The 23,942-nt window shown below is 33.8% G+C and overlaps 1 protein-coding gene across 1 annotated transcript in view; it reads right to left on the bottom strand.

Moving 5' to 3' along the window:
- Kynu (kynureninase) overlaps positions 1 to 23,942 on the bottom strand; it is a 108,608-nt gene that overhangs the window by 9,418 nt on the left and 75,248 nt on the right. The gene's annotated exons all lie outside the window — the stretch shown is intronic.

Below are 23,942 nucleotides of genomic sequence, written 5' to 3'. Positions count from 1 at the left end.
TAAGTTATGATATATTTAAACAGATAAAAGGTAAATGATAGAAGAAGGCAAGGTTGTCAAAAGTAAGGATAAATCAATTTAATTTTATACGGCAAATCATCTATTTCATGTAGTTTTTTTCTTACTTAAAATAAATTAAAATTACTTGAAATGTTAAGGAGTATGTTAACTTCAAAATAAAGTTAAAATCACAATAAGGTAAAACATTAATATAATATTTTCACAATCTGTAAAGAGAAATGGTAGCTCCAAAGCACTATTTACTCATTGGTATTCTGAAACTGAAGTTCTAAAGAAATTGGTTACTTTCATATTGTTAATAAAAATGGTAAGGCCAGGCCTGGTAGTGCATGCCTATAATCCCAGAGGCTCCTGCAGCTGAGATAGGAGGACTGTAAATTCAAAGCCAGCCTCAATAATGGCAAGGTGCTAAGCAATTCAGTGAGTCCTTGTCTCTAAGTAAAATACAAAATAGGGCTGGGGATGTGGCTCAGTGGTTGAGTCCCCCTGAGTTCAATTCCTGGTTCCAAAAAAGAGGTTAATTAGCCAAACACAAAATACACAATATGTAGGAACATCAATACTTTGGTATTGCTAGATGGTATATAAAGAACAATTCATAACATTACATCTTAGAAAAATTTCAGGAAATTGAAATAAATCAGTGAAAAAATTGAAAAATTTATTAAACAAGAAAAACTGAAACCAAATAATGAGTAAATTAAGAAAAGTCAAAACTGATTGTTACAAATAACAAATAACAATTATGTTGATACATAGATCAAACTTCAGTTGTGGTGGGGGAGAGATGTCAGTTAATCAAGATAATACAAGAAATTGTAAGCATGAAGTATAAACATTTTATGGAGGGAAAAATCATAAAATAGGGAAAAGATGAATATCATAAAAATTATATTAATTTAAAAAAACTAAATAAAATTAGTACTTTTAAAAGATGATACTAAATATTCAACTTAATTCTAAAATGAGAGAAAATCAAAATCAACAGAGTGTAATAGAAGCAGCAGAGAAAATCACAAACATCTAAAACTCCTAAAATTAGGTGGTCTCACAGAGAAATTCTACTTACACTTTTCAGTTAATCCCAATGCTTTTTAAAAAATATTTTTATTAGTTTTTGATGGACCTTTATTTATTTGCTTATATGTGGTGCTGAGAATCAAACCCAGTGCCTCACACATGCTAGGCAAGTGCTCTACTACTGAGCTACAACCCCAGCCCAATTCCAATGCTTTTTAAATTATTTCAGTGCACAGACAACAAAATACAAATCAAACAGTGTTATAGAAAATATTAGCATATTTGTGATACTCATATTAATGTTAATATTAAACCATTTTAGAATTGCACATATTTAAAAATAGAAGCTAATCTTGAGAATATTAATATAAAATCTTACATAAAATATTAACAATCAGATTTTAACAACACATTAAAATAATTATACATTATGAACAGTGGAGTTCATATCAGGCATACAAGAGTAGCTCTATACTAGAAAATTTATTATTATGCAATTTATTATATGTGTTAGAGAAAAATCATAGAGTTATCTCCACAGACCCTATAAAGACATTTACACCCTTTCAGAACAATTTTTAATTAAAAAAATTAAAGAATATAATAATGGAAACTACCTATCTCAAACCTTAAAGTCAAACTTAGCCACGAAATACCAAAGGTACTTTTGTTAATAAGAAGAATTTACTTACAGATACAAAAAATAAAAAGAGGAAGCAAATTATTACCATTTTCAAACTATGCAATTTTGTGCCTGCCATGAACAAAAGGATAATTTAATGTTGCATTTGGTATAAAATAAATATGAAAAATTGAATTTAAAGTCACCACCAAGAAGTGTTTAAGACTTACATCTTAAACAAACAAAATCTTGAATAACATTCAACATTAAGAAAAAAGTTAATTATCTTTAAATTAATGTATACCTTTAATATAATCCAAGTAAAAATGAAAGTAGATTTTTGTTTATTGTTTTTTACTTATAACTATAGAGAAATGGATTCTAATATTATATGGAAAAAAAACAAAACAAAAGATATAATAAGAATTCCATAAAACCATAAGAACAATGGAGGGATATATTTCTACAAGGTGCTAGTATATAGTAAAAATTCTAATTGGAAACATTGTGGTGTTGTGTTAACAAATCCAATAATATGCAGTCCTTTGTACTAACAGCTCTAAAGGGAAACTAGGTATTGTTTCCATAGATCAATGAATAAGGAGAAAATAATGTCAAGCAACAGTCTATTTTAAAAATCATTTTCAATTTATATTGCCATGTATTAGCTAATCTTCTAGGTATAAAAACACCTAGATATAGTATTCAGCCTTAAGAAAGAATTAAATCTTGACATTTTCTGCAACGTGTATAGACCTGGAGAACATCATGCAAGTAAAATAAGCTGAATACAGTATCATATGATCTCACTCATTTGTGAAATATAAGAAACTGATTTCAAAGTGATTGAGAGTACAATGGTGGTTATTAGATGCTGAGAGTACAGGGACAGGAGAGATGAAAAAAATGTTAATCAATAGATACTCAGTTACCGTGAGGCAGGAGTAAAAAGTTCAGATGGGCTGTGTACTGTATACCTTAAAATGCTAAATAAAAGATGTTGGACAGTCTATCCATAAAGAAGTAATATCTATTTCAAAAGATATATATGTTTAACCTGATTCATGATGTATACATGAATCAGAACATCATGTAGTACCCCACTAATATGTACAATTTTTGCACTTTTATTTATCAGTTAAAAAACAGAAATGAAAAAAAAATCTTAAGATTTGCCTTATGACAGCACCCAAATATAGGCCAAAGATCTGAATATATCACTTATAGAAAAAAAATGACTCTTAAAATATAAAAGAAAAATTATCAACCTACTAATGATAAGAATACAAGCTAAAACTACAATAAGACAACATTGTTCATCTCTAAGATTGAGAAAATTTCAGAAGTTTAATTAATATGCTCCATTGGTATGACTATGAGGAAAAGGAAAATTCCCACATATTATTATGAGAGTATAATTGGATGCCTTCCTGTAGGAAACAAATGAATAAAGCCATAAAAAGATAAATACTTAACAGTTAACCTGGAAAATTCATGTTTGGGAATTTACTCTGGAGAAGTACTTACATAAGTATGAGGTGAATTATGTGTTAGTAGTCATTGCATCTTTTTAGTGATAATCCAGGATTGAAAGGAAACTACATTCTCTTCACTAGGAGGCTGATTTTATAAACTGTGGTAATTTTGTATAATAAATACTATGCAATTTTAGGTTAAAAGTGAATAAGAATTGTGCATACTGATAGGAAATAATTATAAGGCACAAAATCCAAAGAAAGGTGTAGAATAGAACATATTATATCATTTGTTCATACTGAATAATTGTTGCTTTATTTGCTTGTCTTTTTCTTCTTCAGCTACAATGTAAACTCAGGAGCTCAGAGACTTACCTCTTAGTACTTATTTGTAGGAAAGGGTAAGAGTGATGATGGGATGTGATATGACAAACAGTTGACAGGTGAAACACAAATTAGGACAACTGAGCCAGCCTGGAGATGGACAGGGAGCAACCCTCCAGACCTTAGCCACTATCTGTACATGTTTTAGAAAAATAGGAAGGACACTCTCTCCTCCTTTTGCTACACAGTCAGAGCAGCATGTTCAAGTTTACAGAGCTGAGAAAGGGCAAGCAATTTTGGTAGTTAAGTGACCTTCCCCAAACCGATGACTGCTGCCTAGCATGTGCAATGTCCTTGCTTTGAACATCAGCACCACAAAACAAACAAGCAAAAATGTACACTCCTTCCAAAGCAGCCTTCTCCATGTTGTATAAATGGCAATTATGCCAACCATGAAAAATGTAGTCAGTATGTATTGAAGAAAAATTAATTGAAATACATTCAACAATTTTTAAAAATTGCTTTTCACTTCTTAAATTAGAGTCAAACTGTAAAAGCAGAATTATCCAGTATTTTTTATTGTTGTTGTTGAATAGTTAGCAGCGAAGTCAGAACTTTCTCAAGTGTAATATAATATGAACAGAAGCTCATATAATTCCTTGAACTTCCTCATTAGGATAAAGGAGGAGAAAAATATTATGATTAAATTCTTCATATGAGATGTTGAAGATAATTCCAGTGGATATTAATTTTGAAAATAAAAGTTAAAAGTCAGAAATAAAATATATCTGAGTTTTTTCTGATAATTATTTATTTATTTATTCTTTCTGGTAATAACATAATATCCATATTCACATAGAACATTATAATTTTATACTGTATACATAGAAGAAAGAGCTTTATAATCCTATTGAAATAACCAAATTGTTTTCTAGTTTACATATTTTTTAAAGAGAGAGAAAAAGGGAGAGAGAGAGAGAGAGAGAGAGAGAGAGAGAATTTTTTAATATTTATTTTTTTTTTAGTTTTCAGCAGACACAACATCTTTGTTTGTATGTGGTGCTGAGGATTGAACCCGGGCGGCAGGCATGCCAGGCGAGCGCTACTGCTTGAGCCACATCCCCAGCCCTAGTTTATGTATTAACACTGAAAGATGCTTCTATGAGAAAAAGAGAATTGAATTTTGGCTGTAGAGGAGATCTTGCCTCAGATGTGAAGAACTGTTCTTTCCTTTTAACTGAAATGATCTTGTAACTTTGTAAAGTTTAATATTAGAGCCACTAACTTAATACTTTATATATTCATTTTCAGTTTCAGGGCAAGCTTTATTTTCAATGTTAACTTGACAAATATTTCAACAGATGGAGCTTTGAGAAAAAAGGTATATTCTAGAATTAATTGTTGTTTAGATTGATAGGCAAATAACAGATTTTGAATGATCTGGAGAAAAAAATAAAGGATGTTAAAAGTATTTCAGATATGAAGAAATAGACAATTTGGAAATTGAAAAATATGAATCTAGCATTATTCTAATTTTTCATATTTTTAAAAATTTAATTTTTAAAAATTTGTTAAAGAGAATTATTTCTTCTAGTCACATATCAAAAAAAAATACAGGACTGCATACATAATACTTTCTGTGGAAACAGATCCAAAATTTACCTCTTGGCAATTTCTTTTTTTTTTTTTTTTCTATTAATCTGAGGAAAAAATGGTAACTGAGACAAAGCAGGGAAAAAAACATAGCAACATGATTTTTTTTCCTTTTATGTTCAGTGGGATCAAAACAAAAATTGGAAGAGAGATTTCAATCTTCTCTTATTTAGTAAACTTTTCTTTCATATTTGTGTGTTCACTGAAGAACTGGGTATTTGTCATTTCAGTTTGTGGAGTGATATTAAAAATTCAAGAGTATGAGTTATGATGGCTGCTGGTGTATCTAACAGAAACATCAAAGACCTGGTGTTCCAACACTGTATCACAGGAGGAAATAATAGCTTGTTTTTGAAAATACAAGATGACATGTTCATAACCGGAATATGAAAGAAACAAGGGATTGCACAAAGGGGGAGATGCGTTATTCTTAGAGAAAAATCTCAGAAATGATTTCTCAACTGAGGCCAAGTCATCCTTTTTTAGGCTTTATTTACTAAAGCTGTGAAAGTACTTGAACTACATTTTAAACGTACAAACACAATATGATTATGTAGAAGGGAAGAATTTCAAAGTTGTTTACCTCATAATTTGATGTTGGTATTTCTCTTTTGCCTTGATTCACTAAAGAGATTATATTTTTCTTTCCAATGGCAAAGGACATGAGGAGATCCTAGCCCAGCTCCACTGAAGATGTTAACTGTTTGTCGTCCATCTCCTTTCCTGACACTTAAAGCACTTGGATCTATTACCCTAGGAAGGAAATTATATAATCCCACAGAGCATTAAGGAATGGTCTGGCCAATTAGGTTATTGGTTCTCATGCCCATAAGAAATCTTCTTCCAAAGGCATGATTAAGCAATGTTCTTGAGCAGCTAACTGCTAAGGGAAAAAGAACAAAAACTAACAAAGGTTTTCTGGGAAATGGGCACAAGAGTTTTCATGTATTCTAGCTTAATCTTGGCATAATAACAACTTAAAATAGATGTCATTTCCACAATTTTAGAGTTCAGAAAAGTGAGGATTAAAGAAGTTGTGTGACTCCTCCAAAGGGACACAGCTAACACAACCCATGATGAGCAGGAACACTCACCCCAAGCTAGGAGCTGTGGTTGATACAATATTTTCAGAAGGAAGTTGAACAAAGTCTCAAAGTAAGTATCTGAAAAAGCCAGTAAGCAGGTTGAAGAGGAGATGCTCAATCCCTGGGAGCCGAGTAGAGGAGAAGACATAAACGGCAGACTTCGATAAAGCAAAATAGTTAATAATGGTAAATTAGGGAGGGTTTTTTTTTTTTAGCAAGGGTAATATTTTTATGGTTTATGCTCTTAACTAAAACACCCTTCTTTCCTGAGGACTATTATATTTTTCTATATTTCTTTAATTACTTCTTTAGAACAGTTAATAGGATCCCTGGCTAGAAGCCAGCTACCCCTACCACAAGAATCTAAGGTCTGTTGGGTGGGAGTGTGGCTAGGGATAGTGGGCAATTTAAACAGTCATTAACTCAGCATAAGTGTGGTGGGCAGACTCCTAAGGAGCTCCCATCCCTGCCTCCTGGTGTTTGGGTCTTTGTGGAACAACTATCCTCCTGACTAAAAGCAGAACCTCGGAATCCACACTCCCAAAGCAGAGTAAAGGGGGACACTTTGAGCTAGAAAGAATGAAGAAAAAGGTAACGTAGTCAATGCTAGATGTAGGGTATTGAACTATACCTAAAGAAGACAGAGTTGCTGACATATTCAACCAGGAAGGAAATATTAACTTAGCAGTTTAAAGTCCTGAAAGAAATGAACACAGAAACTCAGGAAGATAAGATATTTCGGTTTCATCAATATGAATACTGAGTTATTTTATTTGAGTTTATTTTGGGGGTATTTGGGATTGAACTCAGGGACACTCAACCACTGAGCCATATCCCCAGCCTTATTTTGTGTTTCATTTAGAGACAGCGTCTCACTGAGTTGCTTAACGCCTCGCTGTTGCCAAGGCTGGCTTTGAACTCCAGATCTTTCTGCCTCAAGAGGGAAGTGAAGTAAGAGGAATAGAAAAAAAAAATAATAGCTCTCTATAGAGATTATTTGTTTCAAAAATAATTCGCTATTTATAAGTAGTAACTAGGATCGTATCACTGCAAATCAGGATAATAATAGTTTTCTTTATAACAAAACTGAAATATTAATATCTTGATATGACAATGATGTCATTGAATTCAGCAGTCAGAGCAATTAAATATTTTTTTTAAAAACCCTTCAATCATAGATGTGAATTCTTACATTGTTTTCTGCCATGTAGTACTCAAAAAAGAAGGGGTAGAGGGATTTTCATACTCTATCTGCTATAAAGTTCTAGGATTATTGGTGGTCCACTGGTTTTTATAGGATGATTTTTCCTTCATTTGATTCTTTATTCTGATATATAATGTTAGTAATTGCCTTGTTATTTTAATCACTGGTGGTATATAATTTTTAATCTTAATGAAATTTTAAATGTTATTTCTTCTGGAAAAATTTCAAATTCCTAAGATTAATTGCTGTACATTTTCACTTGATAAAAAGAAATTCAACTATTTAAACCATGTACTCTAACAAGAAGATGCCATTTTTTTATCTTATTAAAATTTGCTTTTTTTTTTCCCCAGAAACTCCTGTTGGATATGCAATTCTTGGCCTGTCTTCTTTGATGTGCAATATTTTCCAGGTTATTCAGCATATTTCCATGAGCAACATCAATGATATGACACTTTTAATTTAAGTGGTCATGATAATATATGGTAAACTAGCTGGAAGTTTTATAAAATATTATTAATTTAAATAAAATTAGGAAAAAGAATTCTATTTAATAAAACCACATGTGAAAGAGATCAAGTCTGGCCCCCAAATTATCTTCCTATGGAAGAGAGCCAACAGCTCCAACTTGGGTGATTGATGACTCCCCAAACATTTAACCAAGCTCTTATAAAACAGAAAAACAGGCTGCGGTTTTATTTCTCTGATTTAGCTTCTTTTAGTTGTTTAGTGATTTTAAGAGCAGAAAAAACAAAAATCAACGGAGCTTTCTTTCTAAGTCAGACACTACTCTAAGTAGTCATTCCATCTTTAAAATACTCCTGTGAAGTAGATACTACTATTCTCCTCATTGTAAAGATGAGGAAGTGAGACTCCAGTGGCTTGATGAGTAGCCTAAGATTCCTCAGTTATTAATTGTGGAAGCACAACTGTAGAGATTGACCCTAATTATCAGGATATTCACATAAAATGCAAAGTCATGTAGGGCAGACATTTTCAATGCCCTAGTAATTCCATGGAAACAACATCCCTGGACAGCCTAAGTGCTGCACTTAGGATATTGAGGCGGGAGAATGCCAGACTATTGACACAATCTAGATGGCAGAACTCCCACAATCTTTTTAGTATGAACAATGTGCCCTCCTAAAATAAAACCTGCTCTTTGGACCTTCTTTGTTCTTCCAGAATCTCTGTAGTCAGTTCTCTTTCTTCAAAATGGGTAAATCTAGATGTGTGATCTAGTGAACTTGAATAAGCATGGTCACCCCTAGGTTATACCTTCAAGCCTACTAAAGGAAATGAGGACTGTTTAAAATCTTTCAAACACACACACACACACACACACACACACACACACACACACACACATAACTATTTCAAGATACATTCACTCAAAAGGTACCACATTTAGAACCTAGGAAAACATTCAATTCATTATGAGCCCACTACTTGGAATGTAGAGAAGGCAAAATCAGAACAAAATAGAAATGTAATCTAACTGAAACCTTAGCATGGTTTTCACAACAACAGCAACAAAAACTCAATGTTATAACCTAATGATGTAGAATGAGAAAACAGTAAATTAGTTTTAAGTAGCTATTATCATAACAAGCTTAAATCATTCCTAAAAATTGAAAATAAACAATAATAATTAAGATATAATCTCATTGAACTTGGAAAAGAAATTCAAATCTTTTTTTACCAAAGATTGAAAACCAAGCAGGAATTTAATTTACTTCTAATGGGGATAATTAACAGAATTTTGGGAGAAGTGAGGTGCTGGAAGAAAGCCAGTAAATAAAACGTAAAGATCATGATATTCTTTGTGTTCTTTGAACATCACAAATTACATAAAAGGAGTTGCAAATAAATGTTAAATCAACAGTATGACTTGTTATAAAGGCATCTTTGAGGTATCACCAGATTCAGTTACAAAATGAAACAGCCAATCTTGATCTCCCCAACAAACCTTTAATGGCCCAACTTTCAGCATGAGTTTTAAATCTTTCATGCACTGAATTAAATTATCTTTTAAACCCCTCACCTTTGCTCACCCCAAACCTCAAAAAACTAAACAACATCCTAGTTTTTGTTACTTGTGTTAGAATAAACATCTAGTTCATCATTGGGGCAAAACTCAAAATGTGATAAAACCAGATATTGTTTAAGAACATATTCAAGCAAGGCTAATTTCATGATGTCTCTTAACTTGAAATTTTATGACCACACACTTAATAATTTCTGTGTTTAAGAATGTGAGCATGACCAGGAGTCTTTCTTTTTCTGATCTCTTCTCTCTCTGTCTCAAGATTACAACTTAAAAGTAAATAGAATAGTTTTACTACTTTCACAGCTTTTTAAATGTGTTGAATCAGACAAATTATTATAGCACTACAAAGTCATGGAACATGTGAGGTACAGCATAATTGTTTAACCTTAATATAAACAAAATCTGTATAAGCATTTAAGGATAAGTTAGAATGTCTGTCATTCTAGCATCTTTGATAGCTAACCGCAAATCATCATGTTTCATGGAGTCAAAAGTTCAAAAAAGGTTGTTTTCTTCAGAGAATAATCATAAATTTACTAATTCAAATATTTTTTAAAAATATTCTTCTTATTATTTTTTAACCCAGGGATGCTTTATCACTGAGCCACATCCCCAACCCATTTGTTTTGTTTTGTTTTATTTTTGAGACAGGGTCTCACTAAGTTGCTGAGGGTGGCCTTGAACTTGAAATCCTCTTGTCTCAGCCTCCTAGTCCTTAGGATCACAGATGTTCATCACTGAGCCCAGCTACATTCTTAATTTTCATGGTAAAAACATTGGCAGGTTGATTTTTAAAATATCTACATGCAAAGAGATACCTGCACTCCCATGTTTATTATAATGCTATTCACAATAGCTCAGGTATGGAATTGGCTGAAATGTCCCATGATAAAGAAGTGTCCATGAATAAAGAAAATATACACAATGAGATATTATTTGACCATAAAAAATGAAATTTTGTCATTTGTGGTAACATAGATGAAACAGGAGGACATTAGAAAAGTGGAATAAGCCAGGCACAGAAACACAAATACAGCATGATCTCATACATATGTAGATGTTAGAAAAGTTGAGCTCATAGAAGGGAGAATAGTATAGGCTCAGAAAAGAAAGGAATAAGGGGAACAAATGGAGTGTGTATGATGAGTACTCTACTAGTTACATTGGAAGAAAAATTCTGGTGTTTTACAATACACAGTGTTACTATAGTCAAGTAGAAATGCATTGTAGCCAGAAGAATAGGATCCTAATTTGAATAAGTTATACTTCATGGATGTATAATATTTCAAAATACATTCTACTGTCATGCATATCTTAAAAAGAACAAAAGAAAGAAAAATGAAAAAGAAACAGAAAGGAATGCATTATAGCCAGGCAGAGTGGTACACCTGTAGTCCCAACACACAGGAGCTGAAGCAGGAAGATCACTTGAGTGCAGGAGTTCCAGACCAGTCTGGAAAGCATGGTAAGACATTGATTTAAAAGAAAAAATACAAGTATTGTATTCTTCAAAATAGTCAGAAAAGAAGATTTTGGAATGCTTCACCACAAACAATAGGAGATTAAAGTGAGAAATATGCTAATAACACTAACTTCATCTTAACACATTGCATACATGAAACAATCACATTGCATCACTTCAATATGTATAATTATCATGCAGCAAAATAACAAAGCACAACCCCATTAATAAAAAACAGAAATATATAAAAAGTACCTTTCTGTACATGAATAAAGCAAAAAGCTGAGTATGTCAGAGTTTGGGATAAAGTTTTCTGAACACACTTTAGGAAAGTAAAGGGAGAATGGAGAGAGCTATCACAGCCACAGAAATGGCCAGTGGCTCACGGATTCCAGCCATGTTGGTTTTAACCTCGGTTATCACAACCATTAGTTTACCTTAACCTGGTGCTTCACTTTTTTTTATTGGTTGTTCACAACATAACAAAGCTCTTGACATATCATATTTCATACATTAGATTGAAGTGGGTTATGAACTCCCAATTTTTACCCCAAATGCAGATTGCAGAATCACGTGGGTTACACATCCACAATTTTACATAATGCCCTTTTAGTAATTGTTGTATTCTGCTACCTTTCCTATCCCCTACTATCCCCCCTCCCCTTCCCTCACATCTTCTCTCTCTACCCCATCTACTGTAATTCATTTCTCTCCTTGTTTATTTTCCAATTCCCCTCACAACCTCTTATATGTAATTTTGTATAGCAATGAGGGTCTCCCTTCATTACCTGAGAATCACAAAGTTTAAAAGTTAAAAAAGATCCTTTCAGAAATGATCTATTTTTTTTCCATAAGCAAAGAAAGACTGGAAGATGAAGTGTGCTGAATTTGTAATCTTTTCTTTTTTTTCCATACAAAGAGTGGCTCCCCTTTGTCCTTAAGATAGAATTAAAATTCCCTTCTTGGAACATAAGAACCTTAAAGTTCTTCCCTTGCTTAACATGCATGTGAAACCACCTTGTCTTAGTCCCCCACTCTTCCCTGTTCCCCTTGAGTCTCACTGAGTTAGCAGTATGTCTCCAGTCAGCATAAATGCCACGTTGGCAAAATTCACCACCTTTTCTCTTGCCTTGTAATGCACACACTGAATGGTAAGTTCCAGAATGAGAGGGTTCATTTGTCTTCAAAGATTTCTTGCCTACTGTTCTGCCCATAGTAGATGCTTAAGAAAAACATTTCATAGTTATAAATAAGTATCTGATATAGGACTAATGACTTAGTATTCTTTTGCACAATCATCAAATTCATTTTTATTTTCCCATTCTTGTCCTTCTATCCAAATTTTTCTCCATGCCCTTTTCATTCAATTTCCTAATAATTGTCAACTGTAATGCTTTCTCCATCGCATATGCCATTACTGCATTTTAGATGTGAGCATTTCCCTTTTGTATTATTGCAAAGACCCATCAGTTAACTGACATTCCTATTCCTATTCTTTTTTTCCATTTTAATATTTTATTTACTTTTAAAAAATCATGGTAAGAACATGTAACCCTATCCTCCTGACAAATGTAAGTGTACAACACTGTGTAAAACTACAGGCAAAATATTGTACAGCTCTCCAGAATGTAATCATCTTACATAAATAAAACTTCATCATGTTTCTATTTTTGAACTCTGCAAAGATTGCTATATATCTCAGAATAGATTCAGAGTCCTACCACTTCTCCTCACCTCCTCTGCTACCCCTCTGCTTTGAACTCATCTCTAGCCTGTTTTCCACAATAGTGCTTTGGCTGGTCTTCCAAAGTCCACTCCTAACCCTCTTAAAGTTTATTCCCAACAGATCCCCTGGTGTGATCATTTTAAAAGTTTTTATGTCAGGGTCACTCTTCTGTCAACATAGGCAATGGATCCAATTCTCTGTATTTCCAACCAAGGGCTTGCATCATTTGCCTGCTTTTATCTCTTGTCCATCTGTCTCCAGCTCCTTCAATCTATTGCAGCTTGTAGATGTGCTTTTCTTCAAGCACCCAAGATGTGCACTTATCTTAGAATCTTTGATAAAATGCTTCTTCTGCCTAAAATTCTTTCCACAGGTGAATGCTTCACCGTCTTTTTCTTTTCTTCACCTTTTCATCTGATTCTTACTTTCTCAATATGATCGTTCATGAATGCCTTTTTAATATTGCACATTGATAAGCATGCCACGTAGTATGTTCTGATACCTCCTTTCCCTCTTATACTTTAAAAATCATCTATAAGACTTACTGATTTTTCAGACATCATGTTAGAGACTCTATTATGTGGGTTTTTTTTTGGTATATTCCAAATGCCTTTTAAAAAATTCCTGGAGTGTTATAGTAGATGCTCAATAAATATCTCTTTAATGAGTATAAATGTTGCACAGGGGCATTATGAAGCTGAGATTTCAAGAAATAAAACTCAGAATTCTTAGGCATCATATAGTGAAAATATCAACTACTTTCATGAACAACATTTTAAACTTATTTGCTCTTTCTTTTTGGTTGATCCAAATTCTGTTTTCTATTATTAGCCAAAGTGATTGATAATCAACCCAATTTGTATAATCAAATGTACACAAATGTGGGTTTGAGTATAATGGAAGTCTGCTTCTGGCAATCATTCAATATGGTAGGGTTTGGGCTTGGTTGCATAGCTACATAAATTCCCTGGTAAAGTTCTTCAGCCATGACCTCATGGCAGGGCATTAATGTTGTTAATCTACCTTTTGCAGTGAGTAGAAAGGTTGGGAAAACAGAGACACACTTGCTACAGTTCAGTAGATATTGGAGTTTAGAAATAACAGCAGTTCAAACACATATAAAGAAGGTAATGCTAGTCCATATGAATAAGGACCAGAGGGCATTAGGTTAGAACTAAAACAAGATGGAAAATCACAATTGAAGAATGTGAGAACAAGAGCAAGAAGAATTTAAACCTAGGAAGTTGTAAATTAGCACCTTGGTGAGGAAAGTAAAAGCATGGCTAGGTGATAAATACAGATTCAAAGGTCCTAAGGAAAACAAACAAACAAAAATCTTTCAAACTGACAAAATAAGTTGGTTCAACCGATACGTTGTATACTCATCCCTAGATACCAGTAGCCAGTCATAGGCATATCTGATATAAGGCTTGACATTGCATGACAGGAAGTAGGTGGAATCACCTCATTCCTTGCAGAGAGAAGATCTCTATCAATTTCTATTTTCTAAAAAAAAATTGTCTATTCACAGTTGCTGGGCTCTGTTCTAAGCTGTGTGATTTAACACTACTCTAGAAAGTAGTTTGAAGAAAGTTTACTAAGTTCAATTTGTTTTCTTTCTCTCATTTGCTCATGTAAATACACGGGGGGCTCATACTCAATTGTCTTCTTAAATCCCACTCTGCAGAAAAGCCTTTCAAATATGTCCAGTGAGCTAACAGTATGACAAGCATACTCATAAAAATGCACTTCCTAAAATAAAAAAATTTCAGATAATGAAAATTGTTTTCTGAAGTCTTGGGATAATATGCTGTTCTTATAAGAACCAAATTAATATTTTTTGGTATAACTTCATTACTAATAAAAAAGCAGTTGGCTGGGCATGGTGGCATAAGCCTGTAATCCCAGATGCTTGGGAGGCTGAGGCAGGAGGATTGCAAGTTCAAAGCCAGCCTTAGTAACTTAATGATGTCCTAAGCAACTTAGTAAAACCTTATCTCAAAATAAAAAAAAGGTCTGGGGATGTAACTCAGTGGTTAAGTACCCCTGGGTAGTTCAATCTCTGGCACACACACACACACACATACACACACAAAAGCCTTTGAAATTTTTCTGAATATACTTTTTGAATTGTCATTGCCGCAACCCGGCTAGGCACAGAATCACAAGCCACTCAAGCAGGAACAAAGTTTTATTTTTAAAAAGGCCACCAGTGCCCCGTGCGCGCCCGGCTAGCAAGCTGGTCCACACACGTGTGTGCATCTACCGGAACTGGGGGCCCGGACCTCCCCCAGAAATTCCCTCCTACTATCCTTCCCCAACCAATGGGAACTCTCCGGGAGTCCCGTAATATGAGTCCCGTAGCAGGCCCAGGTGAACAGCAAGAGTCCAATTTCCATATGAATGTAAATCTTAACATAATCATATCATCTCAATAGCTAGCTGGCAGTCACCTAAACCAAAGGTGCCATGTATCATAATACTTTTGCTGTGGCTCCTAGCATCTGCCCCCTTCTGTTTAATTAAGCAACAGGCAATGTGGCTAGGGACCGTGCCTGTTAGGTATGTCCAATTGAACATATGGTTCTTACCCGTCATCGGAAAACTGACTTCTATGGGTCAGCCTCCTGTCTTAGGTTGATACCACTGCAACCGAATCATACCCGTCACTGACTACCGGTCCAGTATATAGCCATACCTGTGGAATAGGCCTATGCACCAGTGGGGGGGTGAGGTTCTTTGCCTCACCTCTGTTGGCCCCCAAATTTGGCCTTGGTGTCGGTGGGGGGGTGAGGTTCTTTGCCTCACCTCAGTTGGCCCCCAAATTTGGCCTTGGTGCCAGTGGGGGGGTGAGGTTCTTTGCCTCACCTCAGTTGGCCCCCAAAATTAGACCATCACTAGTAGAAGGGAGGAGGATACAGAAATGCCACGACATCAAGTCAATTGATGGCTCCTTAGGAAAAATAGTAACACTGGTGACACATCAGCTAAGATATTTCAGCACTACCATAATTCGCTGTATCAACAAATAGAGCACAATGCATACAAGTGATACATAGTCCCAGCAAGTTTTGTAAGCAGTTCAAAGTGGAGGAGTCTATCAATATGTCCATTTCCTCCCAAAGTAAATCAAGTCCTTGATTGAGCATTACTTGTTGAGTTATATTGATTGATGCATCAGTTTATACAGTTTACTGTGATAGCTATCATAGAAGCTGTAGTTTGGTTTTATCTTAGTCTTCACTGGCACTGGGATGGAGATGGGAATTCTGGCCATGATGCTAAAGAGACATTATCCTGAACAGAATTATTAAATATAATGAAAAGGAAAGGTGAAAGTAAACAAACAGATCTGTTAACTACCTTTAAAAACAAATTTTTAACAGCTGTTTACCTAATTTAAATTAAACCATTTAAATCACGTGAATAAAAAAAAATTTAGATCCATTTATACATGAGCGCTCCTCATAAATGAAATATGGACATACACACATACAGACATACAACACAAAACAGTGCATACATAACATACAACACATAAGACAATAGTAAATAAAGGCCTTGTAGCTATACCTAGGTGAAATCTCCATTGCAATGTTAAAAAACTCCACAGTCAAAAAATAAAACACAGTCAAAAAATAAAACTGATCAGAAAAACATTAACCTAGGTTTGTATGAGCTCAAAAAACTAAAATAGAACTTTATGATGTGGGAAAAATGCAATAATAAAATAGATCTCAATGGCTAGCTGGCAGTCACCTAAACCAAAGGTGCCATGTATCATAATACTTTTGCTGTGGCTCCTTGCAGTCTTATCTTAAAATATTGGTTTATAATGCTTTGAAATAAATACAGATGTTCCAAGTACAAAAAGAGAAAGATGTCTCAGTCTCAGACTTTAGAAAGAACTATACGAAGCTAGGTACAGTGGTGTACAGCTGTGATCCCTGCTATTCAGGAGGCTGAGGCAGGAGGATTGCAGGTTTGAACAGGCCTGGACAATTCAGTAAGACTCTGACTCAAAATAAAAAATAAATACATAAAAGAGCTGGGGGAACCCTCTGTGGTATAGTACCCCTGGATTCAATCCTAGTACCCCCCCCCCCAAAAAAAAAGGGACAATGTGATTTGAATTTTGTTCATCAATGCTGATTAAAATCTCATGAAGAATTTTAACTATGTAGCTAATTTTCATGTATATATTTGGTCTTCACAGAAGCATATGGAAATGCATATTTAATTTGTCAGAGTTTTGCAAGTCACACCCCCCTTCAGAATAATGTGCAAAGTAAAAATCTTCCATATGCTGGAAAATGGTTAGTCTATTATGCTGAGAGTAAAGAGGCATATATTTAACAAAATTCAAGAGAAAATTTTTGATCACTATGGATTGTTAAAGAAATATTAATGAAAATATCCCTGCACGCAAAAATTTAGAATTGAAGGTTTAAATATATAATCAATTTTTCAATCATATTACCTAAGATAAAGTCTTACTAGGATCATAGTCCCTTATATTAAAAAAGTTCCACATACTTTTTTAGGCATATATTGCCATGGTCAATGTCAAATCTTCTGAGCCCTGACCAAAGCTGATGGGAATAGGAAATGATGTGGGAACCAACAGCATGCTACCTATACAGGAGCTGATCATAAAAGTGATGGATTAAAGGGTAATTCCTACCCAAATTATCTTCTTTGGAGAGTAAAAGCAGGTGAACAATGATAAAATGAATCCCATAGTTTAGATGTTTGTCCCGAGCAATATATTCCAAGTGTCCTGTGGTCTGTTAAGCTAACCCTTCCCAGTCTCCGATGTCTCAGGATCCCCACTGGTCTGTATGTGAAGAGTCCACATATAAGAGCCACCTACATACAAGGTACATGTGACATGACAACAAACCTCTAGCCTGGCTCCTTTGGCACTCATAAAGAACCAGATGAATACATGCACTTTGTAAATAAGAATGTATTAAAAATTAGCAAGTTAGTTAAAAAAAAAAACCCTGTAGATTTCAAAGGTCACTTTCAGGACAAAACTTGAAGCAATTAAAACAAAAGCCGAAGCTCTTTGATAAATTTTACTTTTAATGTCTGAAAAGATCATTGACCCCCATATATCTTCGGAGACACCAGACTGCAATTTTAGAACAGAAAATAAATTTTGAGGTTTCAAAGGATTTCACTGTTCCTGAATTAATGATTATGTCATTATTATCTGAGAGTAGTGATTTGTGAACAGGAGTGGACTTAATGTATTTTTTAATACAGATAATTACTATTTTGGCTTAATTTAAGAACTAGGATTATTTAATCTCCTGGGTAGCAAAAAACAAACAAAAAATAGACTATTTACTGAATTTATTTTAAACTGTGATCACACTTCCAAACAAATAAGTTATTTTTATGATCGCAGCCTAAACTCACCATACAGGAAAATTATTTGTATAATTCTACATAGTTGAAACTGTCAAGGCAAGAAAACAAGAAATCCTTTCCTAACTATTTTCATTAAACAGTTTCTGAATGAAAATAAGTTTAGGTTATGTGTTATGATGCCACAGATGAGTGTTCTTTAAGTAAGTTGCCCATTTCTGGACCCCTTGGAGGGACAATTTGAAGACCAAGACAGAGGACAGATGTAATGCATGAGTGTGGCTCTAGAAATAAGTGAGAGCTTAAAATCTTGATTTTACCATCATGTATAATTTCTAAAATATTGTAGAATAGGGATAAAGGGCAATTTTATGATAATGAGGCAAAATTTAAAATGTTAAGTCAATAACTCAGATTCCATAAAAATTCTAGTAAAGAGATAAAGAGGAAAAGATCACTTGACATATCCTTTTAAGAAATGCCATTTAAATAATTCTTTCTTCTTTTTCTTCTTTCTTCTTAAATTTATGAAATTTATGAAGTGAATCTCTCTTATAGGCAACATTTTCAGCTTTCAAAGTAACAGAGAGTGAATTTATTCACTTAGTTAACACTGTGTTCTATTTTATAGAGGATTCATGTCTTTAGTTTCCTTCCTCCTTGCTCGAACTTTTCCCAAGCAACTCTGAATTAGTCATTTTGCCTCCACAGCTACTATGGAAAAGTTAGTCTGAGAATTCTCCAAGCCATTAATTAGAGGTTGCCTTAGGACACATATTCTAATTTTGTGTTTTCTGTCATTTATCTCACTCTTTGACTATTTAAATGATCTCTCTCCAAAAGGCCAGTAAGATTTAAAAATCATAAACAATAACCTCTTTTTAATTCCATCAAGAAAGTTTTACTTATTTAAAAAAATTTTTTTTAGTTATACATGGACACAATATCTTTATTTTGTTTATTTATTTTTATATGGTGCTGAGGATCAAACCCAGTGCCTGACATGTGCGAGGCAAGCACTCTGCCACTGAGCCACAACCCCAGCCCCAAAGTTTTATTTTTTAAGAAAGATTTTAGCACAGAAATATTTGTTGGTTATATTTGTTTATGCTTTCTTAATCAATTAAGGATTGTTTCCTTTACATGAACAATGACCAGCTTAGAAAAATACCTGTGTCAGAGTAAAATGTGAGCTTTATCTTATTAAATTTTTGAAATAGAAAATAGACACACACACACGCACACGTGCATACATATATGCACACATATTCATATGCATACAGACATACTGGAAGTTCTCATCATCTAAAGACAAATGGGAAAATGTCTCTTAATAAAATCAATTTTAAACCTAGCAAGGAAAAAAATTGTCTCTGAGATGCATATTAAAATATAAAGTTAAAAATTATAAAAGATTTAAACTTATAATTTGACAAAATTCAGATTAAATTTATAATATGCTCATCTTAAAAAGACCATATGGTAAATATAGGCTTCATTTTTTTGGCAAGTACTTTGACAAAATGATACTGTAGCAAATATAATCCACTTCATATTATGTTTAACTTTTCATCATGACCTTTAAGGTAATAGTTTTTACAGATTTTTTTTAGTTACTCACCATTTTCTTTATACTATTAATATTCAAGTCATATGCTTTTGAAGTACCTTATCAAATCTCTTTTACCTAATCTGCTAAGGACTCCTTGATAAACTCTCATTTTGTGATTTAGCAATTTTCCAGCTTCACTTGCCTCATGAAATACCAGGTCTCTTTAAGAATCTCACTTTAAAATCTATGATTATTATGTTTCATTATATTATCTTATATGTATAGTATTCTGTGATCAGGCAGATCCTATTTAAAATAATTCATAGGGATGAATGCTTGGTGGTAGAGGGCTTGCCTATTGTTCCTGAAGACTTGGGTTTGATCTTCAGCACTTCAAAAAGCAAAAACCCAAAAGAAAAAAAAAAAGAGGTGCTCAGGTAATGACTAATTTTATAAATAGGTAGTTCATTAGCAAATATTTTTTCTTTTAAGACAATCTTTGCTTTCCTTCATTGCCTGTATCTTTGGAGACAGGGATAATGTCTGGATAATGAGAAATTCTTACAATTTGCAATCAGATGCAAAAGGGCTAAAAACTGGGCAAGGGGCAAATCTGGAAATGTAGATTAGTGTCTTCTACAAATATGTACAGCTTAAATCATGACCTTGGATGAGACTCTACAAGGCAAGAAGAGCAAGAGTTGAGACTATGAGAGAGTTAATAAAAAAGTGAAAGAGAAATCTTACAAAATACAGAAAAATACTTACCATTGGAGCAGAAGCAAGACAATATTATCCCAGATGCTTAGAGGAGTAGAGAATAAATGTTAAAGTTAGAGGGGCTGGTCAATTACAAGTGGTAGCTGAGAAATTGTCCACGTTAATACTGAACTCCTCATTCCTCATTCCAGAACAGCCTACATAGAACAGAGGCATCAGGAACTCTCATCATATCAGCCGGGATTCTGAAAAAAATGCTGATATGTTGATGGTATTGATCTATCCCACCTGAGAGCACTGGAAGCCTTTCGAATTCCCACCTCTTGCCAATTCCACCTGTCTGCAATGGTTCTCTGTCTTTACACAGGGAGACCTTGTTCAAGTACTAGACTGGAACTGGATAAGTAGCAAGTCTGAAAGAACCACCAAGAAAGTAAACCAAGGTGTAGATCGCAGATAAGTTTTGGGCAATGGTAGCCTTAACATGTATGTGGAGTTGAAATATATCTGGTTAGCATTCCCTAAAACAAATGACTATAAGTTATCTCCCCAAAGAACATTAATTATACAGTTGGGCCAAGAATACTGTAAATTCATAATTTTTAAATCATTTGGCTGAAGATTCTTGATGTGAATTTTTATTCTTTCTTGAACTTTCTGAGATTTCCTTGCTGGCCATATTTTGTAGTTGCCAAATGATAACAAGTACACGCATTTTTAAATAACAAAATTTGCCTTAGTCATACACTGAAGTCAGCTAGCATCTTTAGCTTGTTCTTTTAAACCTGTTAATTACCTGTTAATTACAAAGATGACTAAGCAGTTTATAAAACCTTAAAAATGTCATCTGTAAACTTTTCAAATACTTCTCCCTGATTATGGAAAAGTGTTGGCCTGAATTAAAATTAGAGTATTTTCATGAAACTTATCAGTAGGCCTTACTCTTGGCCACTCAAAAAAAGTTCAAAACCTATCCCAGGGTAAATGAATATTTCAAAAGATCTCATATAATGGGGACATTTGGAGGCTTATTATGCTAGAGTGAAAGTAAGTTTCCCAGTACACATGATTTCACTGAATAATAATAATAATAATAATAATAATAATAATAAAGCAGTTCATATGATCCACTCTTATTTTCATAGTAGAGACTCTTTCAAAAAAGCAGGTAAGGTATAGTATTGAAAGGCAAACTATGGGATCTTATAAAAGAATAATCTATGAGATTCAGATATTTTTGAGTCCCCTAGATTAAAAGTGCAAATATTGATCTGAAAAATATAGAATAGAAAAGGTCAATATTGATAGTTCAACAAATTATTTACATTTTAGTTATATATTCATGAATGTTAAAATCATACAATTAAAAGTATTTCCCTCTATATCTTGAGGAAATAATTAACTTTGTCAACTACACTGAATACTGACCTGAGGGGGAAACTCCTAGCAACTCATTTATTTACAATACTCATTTATTATAATTCTTAACTACAAACTAGGTTTAGGATATGCCATTTCAACATTAAAATGTGATGATGAATTAGGAAAAGGTTAAATTCTAGTTGAGAATAACAGTTTGAGTTATGATACTTAATGCAGTGGATTGACTCTGTCTTCTAATATACTCTTTCTCTCTATGGGCAAAGGGCTCAGTTTTGAACAATGGCCAACATGCCTGTTTATAAAAAAAATGAAAGTGAAATTTCTTATACAGATGTAATCTCTCAGATGCTAATGGAAACATTATATCAATGACAATTTCAGAATCACATACCAATATTAAACTCTCCAATTCACTGTTACTTTGCTGGAATCCACTCTGCACCAGGGGGCTGCCCATTCCCTTAATACTTTTCTTATCTCAGCCTTGATGAGGGCCTAAGCCTGCTGTTTAAGCACACACAAGGAATTCCCCCTTCCGCAGACTCCCACCTTCATCCTGTTCTTCCTCTTTCTCCAAGGTTTTAACTATGAAATTCTTATACTATTAAACACATAGTCAATCATTTAAACTCTCTCTCTCTCTCTCTCTCTCTCTCTCTCTCTCTCTCTCTCTCTCTCACACACACACACACACACACACACACACACACACACACACTTTAAAGTACTTGTTAAAGGGTGAATGACTAAAACAAGAAAAGTTATTTGGATACCATTGTTGAAATAACATATTTAGCCACTAGATGTCACCCTTCTTTAAGCAACAAAGATGACTTCACAAAGTGTAATATATATATGAGCAGTTACATTCATTCTGGTATACTCGATGTTCTCCATATGGTTCTCAGCTATCATACTGAATACTTTAACAACACAAACTCTCCATAGTCTCTCTAATGTTCTAAGAAAATTGAAAAAAATTACAAGTAATGGAAGATTTGTTAAACATATTTAATTAGCTGATCCTCAAAGCCTAACAGCTAAAATATAATTATTAACTGGCAAGAGTTAGTCCTCATAAGGAACTTTTGAAGTTTAAGTTGTATTTAATCTCTGCACTATACATATTTTCCACAAGAAATGTTTCTTCCCCTCATCTTTAAAATAATTTTGCTTATTGAATATTATCCTAACATCTAAACAACGAGTCTTGCTCAATGTGATATTTTTGACTTTCAAGTCTTCCTGTTGCTTACTCTAACACTCTTGTGGAAGGTGAAGTTTATTTGTAGATTCATAAAGAAGTAAAATACACTATGGAACACAAAGTAAAGTTTGGCAAAGCATTTCTTTTTCTCTCATGGATACTGAACAGATTATATGAAAATAGCAGATCCTTGTCTTGTATAAATAAATCTGCTACTTTCCAACACTAATTAAAAAGCTCTAATTCTCTAACACAAATCAAATACATTGCATGATACCTTGTAGAGAAGAGGAAATTAAGGATAGAAATTGGCAGCACTTGAAGTAGTCACTAGGCATCACATTAAGAAAATTTAAGAATGTGAGAAAACAACATGAAAAAGCTCCGAACAGGGTTTCCAGCCAGGTGCAGTAAGTAGCCCACGACTGTAATCCTAGTGGCTCAGGTGGCTGAGACAGAAGGATCATGAGTTCAAAGCCAGCTTCAGCAATTTAGGGAGGCTCTAAGCAACTCAGTGAGACCCTAAAATACAAAAAAAAAAAAAAAAAAAAAAAAAAGACTGGGGATGTGGCTCAGTGGTTAAGAACAGGGTTTCCTTTAAGGCAGAATTTACTAGTCAAGCCTGATTTGAGTCCCATCAGTCTCCAGAGTGAATTGGATAAAATGCAATGCATGTATTTTCAAAAAAGCTAAAAGCATGGCTCTCACACAAATACAAAGTGAACACGAAAGAAATATCTCATTCAACTCAGTAATTAATGGGAGAACCAGTGAGATGAAAAGGGCAGTAAAAAAGAAAGTTCGGGAATGGGGATTTATACAGTCAATTGGGGAAAGATCTGTTGAAATAAACTTGGTGATAGGCAAAAATTATTTAAAATCCTATAATGTCACAAACTATAACTCTAGGGGTTATCTTTACTGCATGAGAAAAATGATCTCCACTGGGCAGAAGTCTATATGTTAGTATACAAATTTACAATGAGTAAACACAATATCTAGGAGTAAATATTAGATAATTACTGAATAACATTAAAGAATGCCCCAATGACATTGTTAAAA

Source organism: Urocitellus parryii, chromosome 1, assembly GCF_045843805.1.
Source record: "Urocitellus parryii isolate mUroPar1 chromosome 1, mUroPar1.hap1, whole genome shotgun sequence".
Lineage (NCBI taxonomy): Eukaryota > Metazoa > Chordata > Mammalia > Rodentia > Sciuridae > Urocitellus > Urocitellus parryii.
Note: the sequence above shows the minus strand (reverse complement) of the source record. Positions and strands in the feature narration are given on the sequence as shown.